Below are 13,457 nucleotides of genomic sequence, written 5' to 3' on the forward strand. Positions count from 1 at the left end.
TAGTTGACGTCATGTTCCCCCTCTCTATAGTTGACACCATGTTCTCCCTCTCTATAGTTGACACCATGTTCTCCCTCGCTATAGTTGACACCATGTTCTCCCTCTCTATAGTTGACGTCATGTTCCCCCTCTCTATAGTTGACACCATGTTCTCCCTCTCTATAGTTGACGTCATGTTCCCCCTCTCTATAGTTGACACCATGTTCTCCCTCTCTATAGTTGACACCATGTTCTCCCTCTCTATAGTTGACACCATGTTCTCCCTCTCTATAGTTGACGGCATGTTCTCCCTCTCTATAGTTGACACCATGTTCTCCCTCTCTATAGTTGACGGCATGTTCTCCCTCTCTATAGTTGACACCATGTTCTCCCTCTCTATAGTTGACGGCATGTTCCCCCTCTCTATAGTTGACACCATGTTCTCCCTCTCTATAGTTGACACCATGTTCTCCCTCTCTATAGTTGACGGCATGTTCCCCCTCTCTATAGTTGACACCATGTTCTCCCTCTCTATAGTTGACGGCATGTTCTCCCTCTCTCTAGTTGACACCATGTTCTCCCTCTCTATAGTTGACGGCATGTTCTCCCTCTCTATAGTTGACACCATGTTCTCCCTCTCTATAGTTGACGGCATGTTCTCCCTCTCTCTAGTTGACACCATGTTCTCCCTCTCTATAGTTGACGGCATGTTCTCCCTCTCTATAGTTGACAGCATGTTCTCCCTCTCTATAGTTGACACCATGTTCTCCCTCTCTCTAGTTGACACCATGTTCTCCCTCTCTATAGTTGACGTCATGTTCTCCCTCTCTCTAGTTGACACCATGTTCTCCCTCTCTATAGTTGACGTCATGTTCTCCCTCTCTATAGTTGACGTCATGTTCTCCCTCTCTATAGTTGACGTCATGTTCTCCCTCTCTATAGTTGACACCATGTTCTCCCTCTCTCTAGTTGACACCATGTTCTCCCTCTCTATAGTTGACGTCATGTTCTCCCTCTCTCTAGTTGACACCATGTTCTCCCTCTCTATAGTTGACGTCATGTTCTCCCTCTCTATAGTTGACGTCATGTTCTCCCTCTCTATAGTTGACACCATGTTCTCCCTCTCTATAGTTGACGGCATGTTCTCCCTCTCTATAGTTGACGGCATGTTCTCCCTCTCTATAGTTGACGGCATGTTCTCCCTCTCTATAGTTGACGGCATGTTCTCCCTCTCTATAGTTGACGGCATGTTCTCCCTCTCTATAGTTGACGGCATGTTCTCCCTCTCTATAGTTGACGGCATGTTCTCCCTCTCTATAGTTGACGTCATGTTCCCCCTCTCTATAGTTGACGGCATGTTCTCCCTCTCTATAGTTGACGTCATGTTCCCCCTCTCTATAGTTGACGGCATGTTCTCCCTCTCTATAGTTGACGGCATGTTCTCCCTCTCTATAGTTGACGGCATGTTCTCCCTCTCTATAGTTGACGTCATGTTCTCCCTCTCTATAGTTGACGTCATGTTCTCCCTCTCTATAGTTGACGTCATGTTCTCCCTCTCTATAGTTGACGTCATGTTCTCCCTCTCTATAGTTGACGGCATGTTCTCCCTCTCTATAGTTGACGGCATGTTCTCCCTCTCTATAGTTGACGGCATGTTCCCCCTCTCTATAGTTGACACCATGTTCTCCCTCTCTATAGTTGACGTCATGTTCCCCCTCTCTATAGTTGACGGCATGTTCTCCCTCTCTATAGTTGACGTCATGTTCCCCGTCTCTATAGTTGACGGCATGTTCTCCCTCTCTATAGTTGACGTCATGTTCCCCCTCTCTATAGTTGACGGCATGTTCTCCCTCTCTATAGTTGACGGCATGTTCTCCCTCTCTATAGTTGACACCATGTTCTCCCTCGCTATAGTTGACACCATGTTCTCCCTCTCTATAGTTGACGGCATGTTCTCCCTCTCTATAGTTGACGTCATGTTCCCCCTCTCTATAGTTGACACCATGTTCTCCCTCTCTATAGTTGACACCATGTTCTCCCTCTCTATAGTTGACGGCATGTTCTCCCTCTCTATAGTTGACGTCATGTTCCCCCTCTCTATAGTTGACACCATGTTCTCCCTCTCTATAGTTGACACCATGTTCTCCCTCTCTATAGTTGACGTCATGTTCTCCCTCTCTATAGTTGACGTCATGTTCCCCCTCTCTATAGTTGACGGCATGTTCCCCCTCTCTATAGTTGACGGCATGTTCTCCCTCTCTAAAGTTGACGGCATGTTCTCCCTCTCTATAGTTGACGGCATGTTCCCCCTCTCTATAGTTGACGGCATGTTCTCCCTCTCTATAGTTGACGGCATGTTCTCCCTCTCTATAGTTGACGTCATGTTCCCCCTCTCTATAGTTGACGGCATGTTCTCCCTCTCTATAGTTGACGGCATGTTCCCCCTCTCTATAGTTGACGGCATGTTCTCCCTCTCTATAGTTGACGGCATGTTCTCCCTCTCTATAGTTGACGTCATGTTCTCCCTCTCTATAGTTGACGTCATGTTCCCCCTCTCTATAGTTGACGGCATGTTCTCCCTCTCTATAGTTGACGTCATGTTCCCCCTCTCTATAGTTGACGGCATGTTCTCCCTCTCTATAGTTGACGGCATGTTCTCCCTCTCTATAGTTGACGTCATGTTCTCCCTCTCTATAGTTGACGTCATGTTCCCCCTCTCTATAGTTGACGGCATGTTCTCCCTCTCTATAGTTGACGTCATGTTCCCCCTCTCTATAGTTGACGGCATGTTCTCCCTCTCTATAGTTGACGTCATGTTCCCCCTCTCTATAGTTGACGTCATGTTCCCCCTCTCTATAGTTGACGGCATGTTCTCCCTCTCTATAGTTGACGTCATGTTCCCCCTCTCTATAGTTGACGGCATGTTCTCCCTCTCTATAGTTGACGGCATGTTCTCCCTCTCTATAGTTGACGTCATGTTCCCCCTCTCTATAGTTGACGGCATGTTCTCCCTCTCTATAGTTGACGTCATGTTCCCCCTCTCTATAGTTGACGGCATGTTCTCCCTCTCTATAGTTAACGTCATGTTCTCCCTCTCTATAGTTGACACCATGTCCTCCCTCTCTATAGTTGACGGCATGTTCCCCCTCTCTATAGTTGACACCATGTTCTCCCTCGCTATAGTTGACACCATGTTCTCCCTCTCTATAGTTGACACCATGTTCTCCCTCGCTATAGTTGACACCATGTTCTCCCTCGCTATAGTTGACACCATGTTCTCCCTCTCTATAGTTGACACCATGTTCCCCCTCTCTATAGTTGACACCATGTTCTCCCTCTCTATAGTTGACACCATGTTCTCCCTCTCTATAGTTGACACCATGTTCTCCCTCTCTATAGTTGACACCATGTTCTCCCTCGCTATAATTGACACCATGTTCTCCCTCGCTATAGTTGACGCCATGTTCTCCCTCTCTATAGTTGACGCCATGTTCTCCCTCTCTATAGTTGACGCCATGTTCTCCCTCTCTATAGTTGACACCATGTTCTCCCTCGCTATAGTTGACACCATGTTCTCCCTCGCTATAGTTGACGCCATGTTCTCCCTCTCTATAGTTGACGCCATGTTCTCCCTCTCTATAGTTGACACCATGTTCTCCCTCGCTATAGTTGACACCATGTTCTCCCTCGCTATAGTTGACGCCATGTTCTCCCTCTCTATAGTTGACGCCATGTTCCCCCTCTCTATAGTTGACACCATGTTCTCCCTCTCTATAGTTGACGCCATGTTCTCCCTCTCTATAGTTGACACCATGTTCTCCCTCTCTATAGTTGACACCATGTTCTCCCTCTCTATAGTTGACACCATGTTCTCCCTCGCTATAGTTGACGCCATGTTCTCCCTCGCTATAGTTGACGCCATGTTCTCCCTCTCTATAGTTGACACCATGTTCTCCCTCGCTATAGTTGACGCCATGTTCTCCCTCGCTATAGTTGACGCCATGTTCTCCCTCTCTATAGTTGACACCATGTTCTCCCTCTCTATAGTTGACACCATGTTCTCCCTCGCTATAGTTGACACCATGTTCTCCCTCGCTATAGTTGACGCCATGTTCTCCCTCTCTATAGTTGACACCATGTTCTCCCTCTCTATAGTTGACACCATGTTCTCCCTCGCTATAGTTGACGCCATGTTCTCCCTCTCTATAGTTGACACCATGTTCTCCCTCGCTATAGTTGACGCCATGTTCTCCCTCTCTATAGTTGACACCATGTTCTCCCTCTCTATAGTTGACACCATGTTCTCCCTCCAGGTGTGGCTGTTGTAGGAGGCTCCAGGTGTGGCTGCTGTAGGAGGCTCCAGGTGTGGCTCCTGTAGGTGGCTCCAGTTGTGGCTGCTGTAGGTGGCTCCAGGTGTGGCTGCTGTAGGTGGCTCCAGGTGTGGCTCCTGTAGGTGGCTCCAGGTGTGGCTCCAGGTGTGGCTCCTGTAGGTGGCTCCAGGTGTGGCTCCTGTAGGTGGCTCAGGTGTGGCCCCAGGTGTGACTCCAGGTGTGGCTCCTGTAGGTGGCTCCAGGTGTGGCTCCTGTAGATGGCTCCAAATGTGGCTCCAGGTGTGGCTGCAGGTGTGGCTCCAGGTGTGGCTGCTGTAGGTGGCTCCAGGTGTGGCTCCTGTAGGTGGCTCCAGGTGTGGCCCCAGGTGTGGCTCCTGTTGATGGCTCCAGGTGTGGCTCCTGTAGGTGGCTCCAGGTGTGGCTGCTGTAGGTGGCTCCAGGTGTGGCTGCTGTAGGTGGCTCCAGGTGTGGCTCCTGTAGGTGGCTCCAGGTGTGGCTCCTGTAGGTGGCTCCAGGTGTGGCTCCTGTAGGTGGCTTCAGGTGTGGCTCCTGTAGGTGGCTTCAGGTGTGGCCCCAGGTGTGACTCCAGGTGTGGCTCCTGTAGGTGGCTCCAGGTGTGGCTCCTGTAGATGGCTCCAAATGTGGCTCCAGGTGTGGCTGCAGGTGTGGCTCCAGGTGTGGCTGCTGTAGGTGGCTCCAGGTGTGGCTCCTGTAGGTGGCTCCAGGTGTGGCCCCAGGTGTGGCTCCTGTTGATGGCTCCAGGTGTGGCTCCTGTAGGTGGCTCCAGGTGTGGCTGCTGTAGGTGGCTCCAGGTGTGGCTGCTGTAGGTGGCTCCAGGTGTGGCTGCTGTAGGTGGCTCCAGGTGTGGCTGCTGTAGGTGGCTCCAGGTGTGGCTGCTGTAGGTGGCTCCAGGTGTGGCTCCTGTAGGTGGCTCCAGGTGTGGCTCCTGTAGGTGGCTCCAGGTGTGGCTCCTGTAGGTGGCTCCAGGTGTGGCTCCAGTAGGTGGCTCCAGGTGTGGCTCCTGTAGGTGGCTCCAGGTGTGGCTACAGGTGTGGCTGCTGTAGGTGGCTCCAGGTGTGGCTTCTGTAGGTGGCTCCAGGTGTGGCTCCAGGTGTTGCTCCTGTAGGTAGCTCCAGGTGTGGCTGCTGTTGGTGGCCCCAGGTGTGGCTCCAAGTGTGGCTCCTGTAGGTGGCTCCAGGTGTGGCTCCTGTAGGTAGCTCCAGGTGTGGCTCCAGGTGTGACTCCTGTAGGTGGCTCCTGTAGGTGGCTCCAGGTGTGGCTCCATGTGTGGCTCCTGTAGGTGGCTCCAGGTGTGGCTCCTGTAGGTGGCTCCAGGTGTGGCTCCAGGTGTGGCTCCTGTAGGTGGCTCCAGTTGTTGCTCCTGTAGGTGGCTCCAGTTGTTGCTCCTGTAGGTGGCTCCAGGTGTGGCTCCTGTAGGTAGCTCCAGGTGTGGCCTCTGTAGGTGGCTCCAGGTGTGGCTCCTATAGGTGGCTCCAGGTGTGGCTCCTGTAGGTGGCTCCAGGTGTGACTGCTGTAGGTGGCTCCAGGTGTGGCTCCTGTAGGTGGCTCCAGGTGTGACTGCTGTAGGTGGCTCCAGGTGTGGCTTCTGTAGGTGGCTCCAGGTGTGGCTCCTGTAGGTGGCTCGAGGTGTGGTTCCTGTAGGTGGCTCGAGGTGTGGCTCCTGTAGGTGGCTCCAGGTGTGGCTCGAGGTGTGGCTCCTGTAGGTGGCTCCAGGTGTGGCTCTAGGTGTGGCTCCGGGTGTGGCTCATGTAGGTGGCTCCAGGTGTGGTTCCTGTAGGTCGCTCCAGGTGTGGCTCCTGTAGGTGGCCTCAGGTGTGGCTGCTGTAGGTGGCTCCAGGTGTGGCTGCTGTAGGTGGCTCCAGGTGTGGCTGCAGGTGTGGCTGCAGGTGTGGCTCCAGGTGTGGCTGCAGGTGTGGCTCCAGGTGTGGCTGCAGGTGTGGCTGCCCACCACCATGGGTGCGGGCAGCATGATAAACAATACAAAGTGATGTGTAATTAATTAAATACAAAGGTAAATTGATTAGCCAAAAAATCTCTGGGACAGAGGCTGGCCCCCTCCCCCCCCCCCAGCCCCCTTCCTCTGCCCCCCTCACCCCCCCTCTCACTCAGGGATTACCTGCGGCCCGGTGCTTAACACGCTAATTAGGATAACAACAAATCCACCTCCACCTCTTCTTGCTCTGTACTCTCCCAACACAACTCTATATTCATTTTTATCCCACCTGGATATTTTAACACACCTGGATATTTAACCCACCTGGATATTTAACCCACCTGGATATTTTAACCCACCTGGATATTTTAAGCCACCTGGATATTTTAACCCACCTGGATATCTTAAGCCACCTGGATATTTTAACCCACCTGGATATCTTAAGCCACCTGGATATTTTAAGCCACCTGGATATTTTAAGCCACCTGGATATTTTAACCCACCTGGATATTTTAAGCCACCTGGATATTTTAACCCACCTGGATATTTTAAGCCACCTGGATATTTAAAGCCACCTGGATATTTTAAGCCACCTGGATATTTTAACCCACCTGGATATTTTTAACCCACCTGGATATTTTAACCCACCTGGATATTTTAAGCCACCTGGATATTTTAACCCACCTGGATATTTTAAGCCACCTGGATATTTTAACCCACCTGGATATTTTATCCCACCTGGATACTTGAGGCAGGTAAACCCCAGAATGTTGAGGCTGTGGACCTATACCCATAACATCATTGTATGATCAGTTTACATGAGTTTACCCTCCCCTGCTAATTGCCTTATCCTATGTTGATTCACCTGCAGGATAAGGCAGGTTCACCTGCAGGATAAGGCTGGTTCACCTGCAGGATAAGGCTGGTTCACCTGCAGGATAAGGCTGGTTCACCTGCAGGATAAGACAGCTTCACCTGCAGGATAAGGCAGGTTCACCTGCAGGATAAGGCAGGTTCACCTGCAGGATAAGGCAGGTTCACCTGCAGGATAAGGCAGGTTCACCTGCAGGATGAGGCTGGTTCACCTGCAGGATAAGGCTGGTTCACCTGCAGGATAAGGCTGGTTCACCTGCAGGATAAGGCAGGTTCACCTGCAGGATAAGGCAGGTTCACCTGGAGGATAAGGCAGGTTCACCTGGAGGATAAGGCAGGTTCACCTGCAGGATAAGGCTGGTTCACCTGCAGGATAAGGCAGGTTCACCTGGAGGATAAGGCTGGTTCACCTGCAGGATAAGGCAGGTTCACCTGCAGGATAAGACAGGTTCACCTGGAGGATAAGGCTGGTTCACCTGCAGGATAAGGCTGGTTCACCTGCAGGATAAGGCTGGTTCACCTGCAGGATAAGGCAGGTTCACCTGCAGGATAAGGCAGGTTCACCTGGAGGATAAGACTGGTTCACCTGCAGGATAAGGCTGGTTCACCTGAAGGATAAGGTTGGTTCACCTGCAGGATAAGGCTGGTTCACCTGCAGGATAAGGTTGGTTCACCTGCAGGATAAGGCTGGTTCACCTGCAGGATAAGGTTGGTTCACCTGCAGGATAAGGTTGGTTCACCTGCAGGATAAGGTTGGTTCACCTGCAGGATAAGGGTGGAGGACGCTGGCCGGCGCCTAACAGGTAGTTGGATACTAATCAGCATCACCCCAGGTGATTAGTCAAGTAGCCTTCGTCTGCTAATTAGGTGGTCTTAGTTGGACAAGCCTTACCTGGCTGGTGGCCGGGGGGGGGTGATCCCCCTAGTGTACTGGGTTTATGTGAGGTTACTCCTGGTGTATTGGGTTTACGTGGGGTTACTCACTGGGGTTTACGTGAGTTTACTCCCTCACGAAGCCCCTCATCTTTGGGGCTGACAGTCCCCAAGTGGGCATGTGAAGGCAGAGACGACTCAAGGATCTCAGTATATAGGCAAGACAACAACGTCTCTTTCTAGGCAATTAACAATGTACAAACAACAGCTCTCCATTAAGGAACATATAATCTCACACAATCAGACCATCACCAGAGATATCTTAACAAGCAACACAAAAATTATAGATAGATAGTGCGACAGTAGGAGGCTCGACATCAGTGAGGCACTACATATCAAAAAGTCAATACCTGCAATCAACAGCCAATTAACACATAATTACATTCTACCCACTTGAAGACCTCGAACCAATACAGAAGCAAGAAGAGAAAATATGCAATATACCCATTGATTCGTGTTCTGACTATGTAAAATTATCTTTACCCAATGATTTACTCATTGGTTCGTGATTTATCACCTCACCCAAAAACAAATATAAGTATGAAGCGGAGTACATAACAAATTTCTTTGAAAATGTGAGAAGTCTCTTGCAAAACGCTTCTTGGCGTCAGACCATAAATAAAAAAAGGGAAAATGAACTTTGGAGAGTTAATTTTTCAATTACCTTCGACAGTGAAGAAAAACATACTGAGAAAAAATACTGAGAAGATTCGTGTTAAAATCATTAATCTTACCCTTTCGGTCATATTCCACAACATATGTTTACAAGAAAGACTGCTACCAAAATATACTAATATATATATATATATATATATATATATATATATATATATATATATATATATATATATATATATATATATATATATATATTAAATATGACCGAAAAAGTAAGATTAATAATTCTAACACGAATTTTCTCTATCTTTCTTACGTTTCTTTTCACTGTTGATGGTAATTCAAAGATCAATTCTCCAAAATTCATTTTTATTTCTAGTCTTATGGGTATTGAATGGTTATTAAATTCAAACACAAGACAGAACACGAAACAATGGGTATTGAATGGAAGTAATTGTAGAAAGCCTATTGGTCCATATTTCTTGATGCTTCTATATTGGAGCGGAGTCTTGAAGTGGGTAGAATATAGTTGTGCATTAATTGGCTGTTGATTGCTGGTGTTGACTTCTTGATGTGTAGTGTCTCGCAGACGTCAAGCCGCCTGCTATCGCTGTATCTATCGATGATTTCTGTGTTGTTTGCTAAGATTTCTGTGTTGTTTGCTAAGAGAAATCTTAGCAAACAACACAGAAATCATCGATAGATACAGCGATAGCAGGCGGCTTGACGTCTGCGAGGCACTACACATCAAGAAGTCAACACCAGCAATCAACAGCCAATTAATGCACAACTATATTCTACCCACTTCAAGACTCCGCTCCAATATAGAAGCATCAAGAAATATGGACCAATAGGCTTTCTACAATTACTTCCATTCAATACCCATTGTTTCGTGTTCTGTCTTGTGTTTGAATTTAATAACCATTCAATACCCATAAGACTAGAAATAAAAATGAATTTTGGAGTATTGATCTTTGAATTACCATCAACAGTGAAAAGAAACGTAAGAAAGATAGAGAAAATTCGTGTTAGAATTATTAATCTTACTTTTTCGGTCATATTTAATAATATATGTCTACAGGAAAGACTGCTACCCAAATATACTAATATATATATATATATATATATATATATATATATATATATATATATATATATATATATATCGTACCTAGTAGCCAGAACGAACTTCTCAGCCTACTATGCAAGGCCCAATTTGCCTAATAAGCCAAGTTTTCATGAACTAATTGTTTTTCGACTACCTAACCTACCTAACCTAACCTAACCTAACTTTTTCAGCTACCTAACCTAACCTAACCTATAAAGATAGGTTAGGTTAGGTAGGGTTGGGTAGGTTCGGTCATATATATACGTTAATTTTAACTCCAATAAAAAAAAATTGACCTCGTACATAATGAAATGGGTAGCTTTATCATTTCATAAGAAAAAAATTAGAGAAAATATATTAATTCAGGAAAACTTGGCTTATTAGGCAAATCGGGCCTCGCATAGTAGGCCGAGAAGTGCATTCTGGCTACTAGGTACGACATATATATATATATATATATATATATATATATATATATATATATATATATATATATATATCACACACATTTATGTCTCTCCTACACTGACAGGGTAAGATAGCCGATATTGAAACTAGTGTGTTATTAAGCACTTAACCACTAAAGGGGATTAAGATGATTTCACAAGCTCAGGTTATATAGTTACATCACAAACATTGTATAACTGATGCATTACATAGTCAATCTTGGGTAAAGGTCCAACACGTCACCAAGTGTTCCAGTATTCATATAATAGTTACAGAGTTCACCATACCTGAACCCCGGAGGGCGAAAATCAGTCAATATGGGACACTCTACAACAGAGGCTGGACTCAGGCCTGGGGTCCCCACCGGCCGATGTGGGCGGCGTGGGCGCTGGAGGTGAGACTCCGGCCGTAAAGATGATGGATGCCACACATCCCGCCCACATCGCCGCCGCCCCTACGCCGCCCGCAGCGCCATCACCGATCCTCCAGCACGCAACCCCGCCGCCACACCGTGTCACCGCCCCGCCCAGCCACACTCTGCCCGCCACACCATGAATTATAACAATGTCAGACACCAGCAACAGGTGGAAGTCTCCATAAAAACTTCCACAACTAGACTAGAGTTCCGTGAAATGAGTGTGGGAGCGTGGAAATGACACCAATGTTGACACACTTACCCGTGGCGGGTTCCTGGAGTCCTTCCAGTGGATCCAGAACCCTTGCTGGTTCTTGGTACTGCTTACGTAAACGTCTGTCCAGCCAAGAACTCTTGAATATATGTATATAGAATATATTTACAACTGTATATGCAATGTATATATAGTACATATATATGTCTCAGTGTATCTACACTGCGCTGGATTCCTCCACCGGCAATTATCTATCGTCCAATTAGCTTACCGGTATTAGTTGCAAAATTACTTGAAGCCAAAGGCACTCATTAAAACAAACTAATTCATCAAAGGCTTGCAACCTGGCTTTACGGAGTGCCGGTCCTGGCTGACCCAGCTGGCCTCTCGCTGGTCAAGCGTGTTGGAGGTCAGACAACCCTGGGCTCTATTACTGGTAGAGAGCAGCACGGGGGGACTGGCTAATAAGGCAGTAGGCTTCGTACCGGTGAGAAACCCAGCCAAGACACACACACACACACACACACACACACACACACACACACACACACACACACACACACACACACACACACACACACACACACAATACACACAAATAAGGCAAGAAAGAGAAGGGTGGGCAGACTGCATATTTTTGGATCGTCAGAAAGCCTTTGACACAGCACCACACAAGAGGCTAGTGAAAAAACTGGAGATGCAGGCTGGAGTGAAAGGGAAGGTACTCCGTTGGATACAGGAGTACCTAAGTAACAGGAGACAACGAGTCAGTGTGAGGAGTGAGGTCTCAGATTGGCGAGACGTTACGAGTGGAGTACCGCAGGGGTCAGTCCTTGGACCTATACTGTTTCTGATATATGTAAATGATCTCCCAGAGGGTATAGAATCGTTTCTCTCAATGTTTGCCGATGATGCAAAAATTATGAGGAGGATTGAAACTGAGGACGATAGTAGGAGGCTACAAGATGACCTAGACAGACTGAGTGAATGGTCCAACAAATGGCTGTTGAAGTTCAACCCGAGTAAATGCAAAGTAATGAAACTAGGTGGTGGAAATAGGAGGCCAAACACAGGATACAGAATAGGAGATGAAGTACTTAATGAAACGAACAGAGAGAAAGATCTAGGAGATGATATCACACCAAACCTGTCTCCTGAAGCCCACATAAAAAGAATAACGTCTGCGGCATATGCGAGGCTGGCTAACATCAGAACAGCCTTCAGGAACCTGTGTAAGGAATCATTCAGAACCTTGTATACCACATATGTAAGACCAATCCTGGAGTATGCGGCCCCAGCATGGAACCCGTACCTTGTCAAGCACAAGACGAAGCTGGAAAAAGTCCAAAGATATGGCACTAGACTAGTCCCAGAACTAAGAGGCATGAGTTACGAGGAAAGGCTGCGGGAAATGCACCTTACGACACTGGAAGACAGAAGAGTAAGGGGGAGACATGATCACAACCTACAAAATCCTCAGGGGAATCGACCGGGTAAACAAGGATAAACTATTCAACACTGGTGGTACGCGAACAAGGGAACACAGGTGGAAACTGAGTACCCACATGAGCCACAGGGACGTTAGAAAGAACTTTTTCAGTGTCAGAGTAGTTAACGGATGGAATGCATTAGGCAGTGATGTGGTGGAGGCTGACTCCATACAAAGTCTCAAATGTAGATATGATAGAGCCCAGTAGGCTCAGGAATCTGTACACCAGTTAATTGACAGTTGAGAAGCGGGACCAAAGAGCCAAAGCTCAACCCCCGCAAGCACAATTAGGTGAGTACACACACACACACACACACACACACACACACACACACACACACACACACACACACAAAGTGTGTCTATGAAAAAGTGTGTTCCGGTGACAAAGATTAAGCAAGAAAGAGAAGGTTGGGCAGACGGCATCTTCCTGGACTGTCGGAAAGCCTTTGACACGGTACCCCATAAAAGGTTGATACATAAGCAGGTATATATACAAGCCAAGATCAGCAAGTTCAAAGATAAAATATTCTCGTATTATACAAACACTAAAAGTTGTAAATGCAACACGTCGACGCCCACGCGTTCTCAGAGCCTCCTGAGGGCTTCCATTAGTACCCCACAGTGTAGCAGGAGTCACAGTGTAGCAGTAGTCACAGTGTAGCAGGAGCCACAGTGTAGCAGGAGCCACAGTGTAGCAGGAGCCAGTGTAGAAGGGGCCACAGTGTAGCAGGAGCCACAGTGTAGCAGGAGCCACAGTGTAGCAGGAGCCAGTGTAGCAGGAGCCACAGTGTAGCAGAAGCCACAGTGTAGCAGGAGCCACAGTGTAGCAGGAGCCACAGTGTAGCAGGAGCCACAGTGTAGCAGGAGCCACAGTGTAGCAGGAGCCACAGTGTAGCAGGAGCCACAGTGTAGCAGGAGTCACAGTGTAGCAGGAGCCACAGTGTAGCAGGAGCCACAGTGTAGCAGGAGTCACAGTGTAGCAGGAGCCACAGTGTAGCAGGAGCCACAGTGTAGCAGGAGCCACAGTGTAGCAGGAGCCACAGTGTAGCAGGAGTCACAGTGTAGCAGGAGCCACAGTGTAGCAGGAGCCACA

General features: G+C 47.8%; 1 protein-coding gene across 2 annotated transcripts in view; it reads right to left on the reverse strand.

Moving 5' to 3' along the window:
* The window catches only part of LOC123769566 (protein Wnt-5b-like), a 501,917-nt gene that overhangs the window by 175,534 nt on the left and 312,926 nt on the right, over positions 1–13,457 (reverse strand). The window lies entirely within an intron of this gene.

The sequence above is a fragment of the Procambarus clarkii genome, chromosome 63, assembly GCF_040958095.1.
Source record: "Procambarus clarkii isolate CNS0578487 chromosome 63, FALCON_Pclarkii_2.0, whole genome shotgun sequence".
Lineage (NCBI taxonomy): Eukaryota > Metazoa > Arthropoda > Malacostraca > Decapoda > Cambaridae > Procambarus > Procambarus clarkii.